The following is a 12,401-nucleotide window of genomic DNA, read 5'->3' as shown; positions in this document are numbered from 1 at the left end:
CTTCCTTCCTTCCTTCCTTCCTTCCTTCCTTCCTTCCATTCCTCCTTCCTTCCTTCCTTCCTTCCTTCCTTCCTTCCTTCCTTCCTTCCTTCCTTCCTTCCTTCCTTCCTTCCTTCCTTCCTTCCTTCCTTCCTTCCTTCCTTCCTTCTTTCTCTCTCGCTCATTCTTTTTAAAATGAGGCATCACTGGGGCTGGAGCAATAGCACAGCGGGTAGAGCATTTGCCTTGAACACGGCCAACCCGGGTTCAATTCCCAGTATCCCATATGGTCGCCTGAGCACTCTGGTCGACCCGCCCACCCGGGCGGCAGCCGGTCGACCTGGGGCTCCGGGGCTCTGGGGCTCCGGGCCCTGGCGGCTGCTGGTCGACCCTGCCGGGGGGCGGGGGCGGGCGGCAACACCAGGGTGGTTCCTGAGTGCAGAGCCAGGAGTAACCCCTGTGCACCGTCGGGTGTGACCCAAAAAGCAAAAATAAATAAATAAATAAATAAATAAAATAAAATGAGGCATCACTGATTTAAAACATATGCATACAAGATATTCATAAAAGATGGTATATTTTTTAGAATCCCAGAATCACACAACTTCAAACACATCCGCCTCCAAAGTACCAATCCCCCTCCTTTCTGAATCTAGCCCAAATGTGCGCCTGGCAGATATACAGGTTGGAATCCCAGACTGCATTGTTAGTCACCTGAAGGCAGGTTCTGTAACTTTCTGTACCTGGAGTGATAGCTAATGAGAAGTGTCCAGTCCTGGAACAAAGAATGTTATATTAGATTAGAATCTTAGCCATAATGTCCTTTCATTATTTGAAGCTGAATCATCCTTTGTCAGTGGAGTTGCCATGTGGATTTTTAGGGTGATTTTCTGCCTTTCTAGACTGTACCAATGGGCTTTCTCCTCAGTTGTGTCAACCAACAGTGAATTCAGGCACTGTCTATGAAGAGTCACAATTGTAAAAGGGTACATATGTGTGATGTCTGAATTTAGATCAGGCATGACTTTTGGGGTTCCCTCTCAGCATCTCAAAGAACCCATGAAAGCATGAAATTATTCAACCAGAGTCAATAAAGTTCACAGCCACCAGCAGGAAAACAGCATTTAACAATACTGTATTATTACAGTAATAAAAAAGCTAAAAATCATTTTATAGTAAAAAACACACAATGATAACAAATTCTGAGATGTTGTCAAGAGAATTTAGAACTGAAACAGTCAAGGAAGTGTGGGTTAGAGAAAGGGATCTTGGGACAGTAGTGAATGGATACTGGCTCTCTTCTGGTGGGTGCGGGGCAGAAGCATTATGGACATCAAATAGTCATATTAATACTTTTATAAATCATGACACTTCAATGGAAAAAAATGATTACAAAATACTTTCACCCAATGAAACTTCCCCCAAATTTCAGTCATTACAACTTTATTTTTATTTTACTTATTTATTTTTTGCTTCATTTTTTTTTTTCATTTCTTCTCTAAGTTTTATTGTATCCTTCCTTCTGCCTGCTTTTTAGGGTCCTTTTGTTGGTCCTTTTCCAGTTTCTTAAACTGTGCAGTAATATTACTTTTGTTGGTTCATTTTTTTTTCTTAATGAGTATTTGTATTGCTACAAACTTACCTCTTACCACTTTTACCGTGTCCCACAATTTTTGATAATCTGGATATTCATATTCATTTGTTTCTAGGAATATTTTTATATTCTTTATTATTTACTCTTTGAGCCTCTAGTTGTTCAGTAGTTAGCTGTTTGATTTCTGATGTTTGAGTTTCTTCTCCCTTTCTGTTTGGTATTTACTTTTATTTTCAGTATATTGTGGTCTGAGAAAATAATATGATTTCTATCTTCTTGACTTAATAATGTGTTTGGGGGCTCAGCATGTGGTATATCTTGGAGAACACCCTGGTACATTGAAGAGTAGTATTTATTTGATTTTAGGGGGAAAGTAATGATATACATACATACATATCTTTATTTATATCTAATATGCTTGTGTCTACTAAGTCCCTCTCTTTCATTTCTTTCTTCAAAGCTAGTGTTTTCTTGCTAAGTTTAATCTAATTGATAATTTCAGAATGGTAGATATCTAAAGGGTGGTGTCAAAAGTCTTTATTATTGCTTTGCAATCAATGTCTTCCATATCAGTTAGCAATAATTTTACATATTTCCTGGTCATATCAGTTAGCAGTAGTTTTGCATATTTTGCTGGTCCCTTAAGTGCGTATATTTTTAGGAGTTGACCCCATGGCTTCGCGGCTGGCCTCACGTTCCGGGGAAAGGGCAACTCAGAGAAGCGATCACCAACTACATTGTAGTTGAAGGCCATGTGGGGGAAGGGAGTTGCGGGCTGAATGAGGGCTAGAGACTGAGCACAGCGGCCACTCAACACCTTTATTGCAAACCACAACAGCTAATTAGAGAGAGAGAACAGAAGGGAATGCCCTGCCACAGTGGCAGGGTGGGGTGGGGGGGAGATGGGAGTGGGGAGGGTGGGAGGGACGCCGGGTTTACGGGTGGTGGAGAATGGGCACTGGTGAAGGGATGGGTTCCCGAACTTTGTATGAGGGAAGTATAAGCACAAAAGTGTATAAATCTGTAACTGTACCCTCACGGTGATTCTCTAATTAAAAATAAATAAATTATAAAAAAAAATACTCCAAGATACACCCAAATCAGAATGACAAAAGCCAAAGATAGAGATAGAATACTGAAAGCAGCAATACCAGTGAAGGAAATTACATACAAAGGATCATACTTAAGATTCTCTTGGGGCTGGAGTGATAGCACAGCCGGTAGGGTGTTTGCCTTGCACGTGGCTGACCCCGACCTGGGTTCAATTCCCAGCATCCCATATGGTCCTCTGAGCACCATCAGGGGTGATTCCTGAGTGCAGAACCAGGAGTAACCCTTGTGCATCGCCAGGTGTGACAAAAAAAAAAAGATTCTCAGCAGATTTAAGAAATGAGATATTGTGGCCTGAATACTATGATGGGATGAGGTAGCACTGTCCAACCATTGTTCATCGATTTGCTTGAGCGGGCACCAGTAACGTCTCCATTGTGAGACTTTGTTGTTACTGTTTTTGGCATATTGAATACACCACGAGTAGCTTGTCCTGCTCTGCCACTTGGGCGGGATACTCTTGGTAGCTTGCCAGACTCTCCAAGAAGGATAGAGGAATCAAACCCGAGCCGGCGGTGTGCAAGACAAACACCCTAACCACTGTGCTATCACTCCAGTCCATGAATACTTCACCAAGAATACTTTACCCATCCAGATTTGTATTCAAGTTTGAAGGAATAATACAGAGCTTCACGGATAAATAACAGTTCAGGAACATCATAAGCTCAGAACCAACTTTATAGGAACTGAAGGAGCTTCTTCACTATAATACAAGTCTCAAAAACACACCAAACTTCTACATAAATTTGGCAGAAAACTCCATGATAACAATTTCACATGATTAAAAGACACATAGTTGCAGAACGAATAGAAACTGAATCAGATCTTCTTCTGCCTGTAAGAAACACGCTTAATTAGTCAAGGTGAATACAGCCATAAAGTCAAAGGTTGGAATAAAATTATTTTAGCAAACAACTATCTCAAAAAAAGATGAGATGTTTATATTTATATCAGACAACAGAGACTTTAAACTAAGAAAATGTAATAAAAGAAAGAGATGGTAATTTCTTAATGATCAAAGGATATGTACATCAGGAAGAAATCACACTCCTAAAAATATTTGCTTCATGTTTTTTGAAGAGAGTCTCTTGCCCACACGCCTGGCTGTCTTCCCCAGGGCCCCTCAGAGGGGATGGGCTCCAGCTTCCCTCCCCACCCCGAGCAGAGCTCCCGGCGGCCGAAGACCACCGGAACCTAGCTACAGCCATGCTTGGGGCCCCTCTCTACACGTTCGAACAGACCTCATGCATGAAGGTACCGGCAGAGGAATCTAGGTGTGTGTAATCCCATCAACGGCCAACATCCAGAGAGAGACTTAAAAGCAAGCTCTCAGTAGCACGCGACCGCAAAGATATCTTGTAGCCTACTTCTCCCTCTGGGAGAAACTGGCAATCTTCTGAGAGTTTCCTGCCCACATGGGACAGCCTTGCAAGCTTCCCATAGTGTATTCATATGCTAAATCCAGTAACAAGCTAGATCTCATTCCCCTGACCCTGAAGAGCCCCCAGTGCAACATCGTTAAGAGGGCCAGTGAAGATAGACTTCTAAGATCTCAGGGAAAGGACTAAATGAGATGTTACTGAGTCCACTCGAGAAATTGGTGATTAACAGGACTTTGTGATCATGATTTATTTTTTGCTTTTGTGGGGTGTGTGTGTGTGTGTGTGTGTGTGTGTGTGTGTGTGTATGTGTGTATGTGTCATACCCAGTGATGCTCCGGGGTTACTCGTGGCTCTGCACTCAGGAATTACTCCTGGCAATGCTTGGGGGGACCAAATGGGATACCAGGGATTGAACCCAGGTTGGTTGCATGCAAGGCAAATGCCCTCCTCACTTTACTATCGCTCTGGCCCTTGTTATAGCTTTAGTCTAAGACATCAAAGCCCAATTCTGAGAGATCGTGCACATGAAGCATTGGAGAGGAATGGGGAGATCAATTTATATGGTTGTATCGTGATGCGGTTGTCTAATGTATAGTAACTATAAAATTGTGCAAATAATATGTAGTTGGGGAGCGAAAAGTTCACCTGTGGAATCTATCACCCCAAATCTTCCTCTGGGGACCGTTTGCAGTCAATCTCTGGTCTTCCCTTCAGATGCAAATCACCATGGATCTGTTTTCTACTCCCTATATTTCTATTTTCTGGGCATTATCTCAGTGGAATAAATGTGATGCTTGACTTATTTTGCACCTGACTGATTTCACTGAGCATAATGCTCCTGGGTCTCGCTTGTCTGGGAACTTACTCCTTGTTATTGCTGGATAGCATTGTGTTGTCTGGCTGGGTCCAGTGCATTTATCAGTTCATAGTCCTTCTCATGGTTTAAAATCTTTGGTTATTATTAATGATACAGCAAAATCGTTCATGTATAAGCCCAGGTATGAATAGAAAGGAATTTCTTGATAAAACTATGGATCTTGTCTCAAAAACATAATGTTGTTCAATAGGTGTCTTGGGATTTTCTTTTAACATGTAGTTCAATGGAAATCTAAAGTTATATACCTAAAATTTAAAATACTAATAAGCGTCTGAATATGGGAAGTATAGCTAAAAGGCTGTTAAAATTTACTTGGCATCTGGTGCAATTTACTGTCATTCACTCCAGTCTTCCTGTCTGGAATGAAAATGACATATACATTATATTTACTGCGCCACTAATATCACCCCAAAGCCTAGCAATCGTTATTTCCAGACTGTCAGCGGTGAGGCCATCTAATTCTTTAACATCATGCCCTTGAATGTATTATTTGATCCCCTTACTTCGAAATGTCCTTTTATGACTTAAGGACATTTTGCAATTGAAAGCTGGGATTGAAGTTGACTCTGAAAAAGAATGAAGAAAGAAAAAGAATTTGTTTTAATATGTCTTTAGATCCAGAACAACATGCATGTTGATTTATCTGAGAAGCTAAGAGATTGGAAGATGTCTCCCATCTTCATGGTTTTTGTTCATTGGCTTCTTATATCACTGCAGAGAAATCTGGAGTGTAATTCTTTTTTTTTAAAAAAATTAAATTTTATTGAATCACTGGAGTGCAATTCTGTTGGGCCATAGCTAGTGATGCACAGGGGTTCCTCCTGGCTCATGCATTTAGGAATTACTCCTGGTGGTGCTCGGGGACCATATGGGATGCTGGGAATCGAACCCGGGTCGGCCGCATGCAAGGCAAATGCCCTACCTGCTGTGCTATTGCTCAGCCCCTGGAGTGTAATTCTACATGTGTACATATGATGATGATGGATGTAGAAATGACACTTCTGTTCATTTTAGAGTATTTATCTTCCTTCCTTCCTTCCTTCCTTCCTTCCTTCCTTCCTTCCTTCCTTCCTTCCTTCCTTCCTTCCTTCCTTCCTTCCTTCCTTCCTTCCTTCCTTCCTCCCTCCCTCCCTCCCTCCTTCCTTCCTTCCTTCCTTCCTTCCTTCCTTCCTTCCTTCCTTCCTTCCTTTCTCCCTTCCTTCCTTCTTTCCTTCCTTCCTTTCTCCCTTCCTTCCTTCCTTCCTTCCTTCCTTCCTTCCTTCCTTCCTTCCTTCCTTCCTTCCTTCCTTCCTTCCTTCCTTCCTTCCTTCCTTTCTCCCTTCCTTCCTTCCTTCCTTCCTTCCTTCCTTCCTTCCTTCCTTCCTTCCTTCCTTCCTTCCTTCCTTCCTTCCTTCCTTCCTTCCTTTCTCCCTTCCTTCCTCCTTCCTTCCTTCCTTCCTTCCTTCCTTCCTTCCTTCCTTCCTTCCTTCCTTCCTTCCTTCCTTCCTTCCTTCCTTCCTTCCTTCCTTCCTTCCTTCCTTCCTTCCTGCTACACCCCCACTCCCTTGGTAGACTCAGTTCTGTAGACCAACGCTCAGGTCTGACACTGTTGGCTAATTGTTATTTATTACTATGTATTTTTCTAGCCTTTTCTTTATTTAACAGCTATGAAATATTTGAATGTCAGCAATGAGAGAATGTGATTTATTATAGGAAATTAGTATTTGGTATTTATCCCCCATTACTGGCACAAAGCTCATACAACATTTGTACTACCCTCCGTGCATAACAACATCCATCTGGCCTTACGTGAATGAGGTGATCTTTGTAAAACACCTAAGGTTGGGAACTTGGTTACTAGGGAATTAATCCTGACACTGGGAGGTTGGATTTTCAGAACCGCCTTGCCTGATCTTGGGCAGGACAAGAAGTGGAAGTTTAATTTGTCTCAAAGGGTCAATGATTTGAGTCAGTTATCCCTCATCAGAGAAACAGATGGTGATAGTATGGGGGTTCTAGGAGAGGGGCAGATGCAGAGATCAGACAACTTCCTTTTCCCCAGGTCTTGCCCTATACCACTCTTCAATCTGGCTATTCCTGAGCTCTACATACTATTGAACCAATGGCATGATAAAACAAGAAGCAGATGTTTCAGTTGTTCTGTGAGTCACTCAAGGAGTGAATCAGAACCATGGAGGGGCTCATGGGATCTTGGGTTCATGGTTCATAACTTGGATCATGCTTATAGCCAATAGGTAGAAGCATGAATGACATCTAAGGTAAGTTAAAACCCAGGTGGTCATGAGCCAGACCTGTTGGATTAGGTGTGTTTTTCATGTAGTATCAGAGTTGCGTTAGATTGAAGAACATCCAACCCAAAGGTGTTTTTTTTTTTAAATATACACAAAATGGGCCACTCATGCTAGATTAGTATGTGCACTTTAAAGATTCCCTGTCAGTGCTCTAGCTTTTAAATAGGACAGAACCAACAACAGTTGTTTTGGAATATCAGAACAAAATGCAACTCAGGGACTGTGCTTCACGAACCTACCTTCACCCCAGACCCACAGGAGAAGGTGGGGGTTTTGTACACCAAAGGAAACAGACCCTGTGGAACACTCAGCCCTCTGTTTTCTCCCGGTGCTGTGCATATGCTGATGGTGGCCAGGTGGAGGATTTGGCTAACCTAGCTAATTGCTTGTGTCTGGAGGAATCAGAGAATAGAGCAGTAACAACGCACTGCCCTAGACACAGATTAAACAACACTGAAGAGCACTTAGAAGAAATTAACAAAGCTCTAGAATGGAAAGTGACTTTAAAAAATTCATTCTCTTTTTATTTCAATTTTACGATTAATGGGAAATGAATAAATGAAAAGACTAGGGAAGAAAGGAAATGGCAAGGGCTTATTACCACAACATAAAGCTTTTATAGATATTATATTTGAGTAGGCGGAATAAAGAAGATGGATTTTTAATCATTTCCCTCATTTTAAAAGATCGCTTTGATTTAAAAAAATATTATTAAGGAAATTCTCAGACTAAGCCAATGTGCTTTAGGTTGAAAAGTATAGAGATAATAAAAATTTGATCTATTCTCCCCAATGTAAATAATGCTATCACTGTTCTGTTTTTCTAGCTGGTTGTAACTCTGGTTTATGTTATACTAGGCAGCTGACACCCTCTAAAGCTTGACCTGAGTGACTTGCCCTTGAAGCTATAATCTTCCAACTACTGACTTCAGTGTATACAAAAATGAGATAGTGTTAGCACATCATTGTTATATATTTCCCTAAATATGTGAGCAGAATATATTTCTAAATGGGCAAAAGTCCTTCCATGGTACATAAATCAATGGAGCTCTTTTCCAGTTCAAAGTATAATGGCATTATTTGGATAGATCAATTCAAGAACAGTGCCATGATACTTACTGAGAACTTAGTTTGTTCTCATTCCAGTAATAAAATCATTGATAGTCTATTTCTGATTTATTAATTATTCTGTCAGTCCTTCCTACACAATCTCGAAGACGCCTGACTTTAGCAAAAAAAAGTTTAAGTTCATACCATTGGCTGAGGGAGGCATTTATTTGTGTTGGTAACCACATTCAGGAAAAATGATGCGTTATGGAAAGTATTAGTTTTTTGAAAAAAAGTGTAAATTAGTCTGACTGACAGCTTTTATCTCTCCCTGATTGGTCCTTTTTTTTTTTTATGAACAAAACAACAATACAATGCCTGGGTTAGAGATTTCAGGCAAATCTAAAATCTGCTCAACAAGACTGGGAAAGAGGAAAATAGAGCAGGAGAAAGACTCTTTCCATTATGCAGTTCTTCTAAAGGAGGTTCTTTCTGACTGAGGCAGAGGAAGAAAAAAGAGTCCTCTCTCTGGTAAGAGGCAAATATTCCCTGTTCTCATTCTTGTCATTGGACACATAAGTTAATGTTTGCAAAAGGGCAAGCAACCTGACGTGGAGTTCCCTCTTGCAGTCCCAGGCCTGGCTACTCTGGGGACAAAGAGCACAGCTATTTCTTCCGGGCACACTGGATGGTCTTCAAGGAGGAAATTTTGATGTCAGGAATAACTGATGTCAGGCAGTATTTAATGTTTGGGTGGCTGTGGTCACCTTTGGTGATGCCTATAAATTCCTTCCAAGAATAATATTTTCATGCATAAAATAAAATCCATTGGATTGGAAAGAAAATGAATTCTATTGAAATACAATGTAATAAAACTAAATGTTGGCTATAGTATATGTGATTTCATTTGTTTGTTTGTTTTGTTTGGGGGCCACGCCTGGCTGTGTTCAGCCTGGTGTGGGCTCAGGCTGGGGATTCAGCCTTGGGGCCACGCCTGGCTCTGGGCTTAGGATCACTCATAAAACTCTCAAGAGACTCTAAGAGATGTCTGGAATTGAACTCGGATCAAGCTGCATGCAAAGCAAATGCCCCACCTGCTGCACTATCACTCCAGCCTCAGAAAAATGCATTTTATTAAAGCTTTAAGTACAAAGATCTCGTGGCAAGTCTTTTTACCATCATCATTTCAAAGTCATTATGAATAAAAAGAAATATTTTGGGATATCTGCAACAACAACAAGGTGATATGCAAAATTTATAATTTCCATTAAAGACAGCCTTGAATATAGCTAACATTGCAGTGATATGCGTCTGTTAAGGGAAATGCCAACTTTGTTTGCATAGGAAGTGAGGAAAAAAAGAAGCAATTTTTTCACATCTTCACTCACGGACCCCTGAATTTTTTTCACAGATTACTAAATTTGTCTCTTCATCACAGAATCCCCAGGTCCCCAGTTTTGTAGGAAAAAGCTTCAAGGAAATGGAATTGTTTTCTTTTAAACATAATGAGTCCAAACACCCTTTCTAAAGCGCACCACGCAGATGAGCAGGGTGGAAGCATCGGACAAGATAACTCACTGGCGCTCTGTCACAATCGCCTGTTTCTTGGTATCCTAGAGACTGAAAATTGTTTGGTTTTCTTTATCTAGGCCACAGCTGTCTTGGGCCTGATTCCAATCATTTTGCTTGGGTGAGGATTCTTGTTGGCAGCATAAATGCAGCTGAGAAGGGGCCATAATGACATGGGAGTGACAACTGAAACACACATCCTCATTTTGGTCAAGGTATGTGTTTCCGGTTCCATTGCTGGATCCCATCTGCGTATTTCTCTCTCACTTCTAGGAGACTTTGTAAAGAGTCCAATCTGGACAAAGAGCAATTGCGAACCAGGGTGGGTCAATCCATCATATTGTAAAGTATGAAGTCAATAAGCAGAAAAATGCAAAGCACTCCTCTGACCCCCCCTCCACGGAATTGATTCATCAGGAGAGGCGGCATTAGAGCAGATTTGGTAGCCTAATGATGATGTATTTCTTTTTAACCAGTGTGTCTGCAATAATTGATCAAAAGTCTTCATAACAGGCTTCCCAGAGAAATTCATTAGTTCAGTAAAACAATGTGAGTAATAGTTGGAGTGGGCTTGCTTCATCATCATTTTGTTAGGAGAAAAAAATAAAAAAGCAGCACAGCAGCTGTAGTTCAGTGTCGATGGCCATCAGAAACAGTTGATTTATCAAAATGAATTGATCTTGGCAGTTTCCATTCTGGGGTTTAGCTAGAGAAACACAATTAGAATTCAGGGTTGCTCACGTTGCCAGAACAAAGTAATGTTGGCTCATTTTCCACTGACATGAAGGGTTATGCCACGGATAGATGGAAAATTTGAAATTTATTCAGCCATACAGATTAAGCCACACATAGAAGCCATTAATAAGTGGAATAACAGCATACTCTGCTTTCTATCCAGAGGAAACTGACAGGTCACTCCTTTTTTTAAAAAAATTTTGATTTTTGGGTCACACCTGGCGATGCTCGGGGGTTACTCCTGGCTTTGCACTCAGTAATCACTCCTGGTGGTACTCAGGGGACCTTATGGGATGCTGGGAATCGAACCCGTGTTGGCCGCATGCAAGGAAAACGCCTTACCTGCTGTGCTATCATCTCCAGCCCCGGTCAGGTCCCTCCTTTTTAAATTAGGACCTGCTTTCATATCCAGAAACCCAGAGAATCGCCAACCACCCCACACTAGCCTGGCACTACAGGAAGCTGTTGAACAAGAGAGTTAAGTTTGAGCTTGCAAAAGCCCATTCCCTCCCCTTTAGAGAGACTAGACTTGGCATGTTGTCCCCTCAATCCGTTGGGTATGAAGTCCTGATTTTTGACCATTGATCTCAGCTCCGCACAGCTGCACCCATCCCCGGCTCATCTCCTTTTTCTGACTCACAGTCTCTGTCTTCAAAACGGGGGCTTGATTCATTTAGCTTAGCAGCTGCCTCCTTCTAACACATGCCCCCCAGATACACAGATTCCACCGATAACTGGCCATCTGCGCTCTGCAGTCCCCGGCACCAGCTCCAAATCTTTTTGGCTTCTCTTTGCAGGCTCTCAGTGGGATACTTGACCCTCAGGTACTGGAAGGCAGTGAGAGACTCCGCACAGAACTTTGGATCACACACGAGGGATGCAGGGTAGAGGCGCTGTATGGCAGAGGTCTGTGTGGAACTGTGGCCAATTGCTTTTTAATGGAGGGAGAGTTTGCGGAGACCTAGACCTTGTTTCCACATTGCCTACCTTGTCTTGCCCAAGAGCAAGTGGGTTTTCAGGCCAATCTCATTTGCTGTTGCCACGCAGCTCTCAGCGTCTCAGTCTGGCTCTTTCACTGCTAGGAAGAATGTTCTGCTGAATATATTGCCCGTTCCCGGCATTCCTCAGTCTGGGGACTCTGGGGTCCACCTATGTTGCCTTGGATGCCAGATCTGTCCTCTGGGGGCCGGCTGGGGAGTCTGGCAGAGGGACAATGAACTCGCTCACATGCTGGCATGCTAGACAAGGTCTAGCTCTGGGCAGTTGGGAAAAGAAATCAGATTCCCAAATCTCTTCTTGGAAAGTTTTTGGCTTGCTGCTGAAGGCGAGAGGAGAAGGGTCATGCATGGGAGGTGCTTACAGGCTAGAGTGACCGAAAGCAATTTCTGGAAGGTCTAATTCTGCTCAGTTTCCCTAAGCATACATTGCCATCATTTCTACTCCAAGTAAGACAACACCAACTTCCAAATGCCACCAAGGGTTTGCAAGCAAATGCTCACGTGAGTCCCAATACAGTGGAAATAAGTTAGTATTTGGGATGGACCGAGAGAAGACTGGAGATGTGATTTGTGTATGATTACATTGATTTCTGTGACAATAGTCATTACTGTACCCTTCTGTATGGAGAAAGTGGTCAGATTAAACAGGCATATGGGGCGAAGAGTCTAAAATTGTGGCAGTAGTTGATTGTAGAGAGAATCTGCGTTTGCAACTTCCACTTTGTCCATACTCTTAGGATTAGAGGTAAACTGGGACTTGGTGATTACTGATTGATAACGAGTTAGTTTTTCTCCTCAGGATAACGATTCCAGGGTATTC

Source organism: Sorex araneus, chromosome 2, assembly GCF_027595985.1.
Source record: "Sorex araneus isolate mSorAra2 chromosome 2, mSorAra2.pri, whole genome shotgun sequence".
In the NCBI taxonomy this organism is placed as follows: domain Eukaryota; kingdom Metazoa; phylum Chordata; class Mammalia; order Eulipotyphla; family Soricidae; genus Sorex; species Sorex araneus.
This window is presented reverse-complemented; position numbering follows the sequence as displayed.